We start from the raw sequence: 1,789 nt of genomic DNA, 5'->3' as shown, positions 1-1,789 counted from the left end.
TTAGAATACACCCTAGGTGCCTTGAGAGAGGATTTAGGATAACTCAGGACTAATTTCCATCAAGGAAAATGACCCTCAATCTAGTAAATAAACTAGATAACATCCCTAGTGAGATTCAAGTGTGAAATTTTAATTCCAGAATTATTCCAAAATAGATTATTTCGTTTTAAGTTTACCATCCTAGTGTTTAAAATTATGAACTTCATTCCCTAATTATTCGATAGCCTAGACAGTCAAAATTACTGTGTAGATTGATACTTGCTAAACAAAGTCCTTGTGGGAACGATACTGTACTTATCACTTTATTACTTGTTAGCGATCTGTGCACTTGCGGGGTTGTAAAAATAACGAAACAAGATTTTGGTGCCGTTGCCGGGGATTTTGGTTTTAGTAATATCAAGCGATAGGCAATTTAGCTGATTTAGGCAATTATATTTATTATATAATTTTATTTTACTGGTTGTATTTCTTTTCTTTTCTCTTAGGTACCCGATCTGGTATATGACCAGAACAAAGCCAGAAGAAATTTTGGACTGTGATCTGGAGATAGACAGAACTCTAAAAGCCATCAGGAGAGACAGGAAACATCAAGAGCACGGTCAAGGAGATCCTAAACTTCCAACCATGGCTGATAATAATGACAGACCAGGACTCTTGAGAGACTGTGGAGCTCCATCTGTCCAAGGATTTTAGCCCAGTGTCACTAGACCCATAGTGGAAGCCAACAACTTTGAATTAAAATCAGCATGGCTCCAAATGATTCAACAAACCCAGTTTGCAGGTTCACCAACAGAAGACCCACACTATCACCTCCAGTGCTTTCTTGCCCTATGTGACACATTCAAAATGAATGGAGTGTCTGATCAAGCAATAAGACTCAGAGCATTCCCATTCTCCCTTCAAGACAGAGTAGGGAAGTGGTTACTTTCTCAACCTTTTAGAACGTTCTCAACTTTTGAGAACCTCTCTCAAGCTTTTCTAGCAAGGTATTTTCCACCTGTAAAGACTGTAAAACTGAGGCTTGAACTCAACACCTTCTGACAAAAGGAAGGAGAATCACTCTATGACGCATGGGAAAGATATAAAGACCTACAGAGGGAATGTCCACACCACGGCATAGAAGATTGGCTATTAGTGCAAAATTTTTATAATGGATTACTACCCTCTACAAGGAACATAGTTGATTCAGCTGCAAAGGGTGATCTAATGGAGAAAATACTGCCACAAGCACTTGAACTTCTAGAAAAGGTTGCATACCATAATTATGAATGGTCAAATGAAAGAGGAAATGCAAGGAAAACTGCAGGGGTCCTGGAAATAGATGCCCTAAGCATGATAAATGCTCAATTTGATCAGCTCACAAGGAAACTTGAAAGAATGCAAGCCAACACAGTTGATACAAATAGTCAACATGAGGATAGCTATGGAGGAGGATACATGAATTCAGAATACAGCAATTTCAATGAACCCTCCTCAGAATAGATGAACTATGTGAATAATGGAGGAAACTTCAACCAGAGGCAGCCCAACAACCCATATTCAAATATTTACAATCCTGGATGGAGGAACCACCCAAATTTGTCATGGTCCAATTAGTAGAACCAGCCAATAAACAAGCAACAAGGGTACAAACCACCAGCACCCCCTGGATTTCAGAACAGAGGTCAAAACTTTGCACAGCCATCGCTACCTCTCCAACCTCAACAACGTGAACAAAAAATGACCATGGAAACCATAATGGAAGGATTCCTAGCAACTCAACAACAACAAACTGAATTAATTAAACAAC

The 1,789-nt window shown here is 39.1% G+C and overlaps 1 non-coding gene across 1 annotated transcript; it reads right to left on the bottom strand.

Moving 5' to 3' along the window:
* Positions 1 to 1,011: 1,011 nt before the first annotated feature.
* On the bottom strand, positions 1,012 to 1,118 carry LOC131178218 (small nucleolar RNA R71). The gene has a single exon (XR_009147351.1). It is a non-coding gene; the product is annotated as a small nucleolar RNA R71 (small nucleolar RNA).
* Positions 1,119 to 1,789: the final 671 nt, after the last annotated feature.

Source organism: Hevea brasiliensis, chromosome 2 (assembly GCF_030052815.1).
Source record: "Hevea brasiliensis isolate MT/VB/25A 57/8 chromosome 2, ASM3005281v1, whole genome shotgun sequence".
Taxonomy (NCBI): Eukaryota; Viridiplantae; Streptophyta; class Magnoliopsida; order Malpighiales; family Euphorbiaceae; genus Hevea; species Hevea brasiliensis.
Note: the sequence above shows the minus strand (reverse complement) of the source record. Positions and strands in the feature narration are given on the sequence as shown.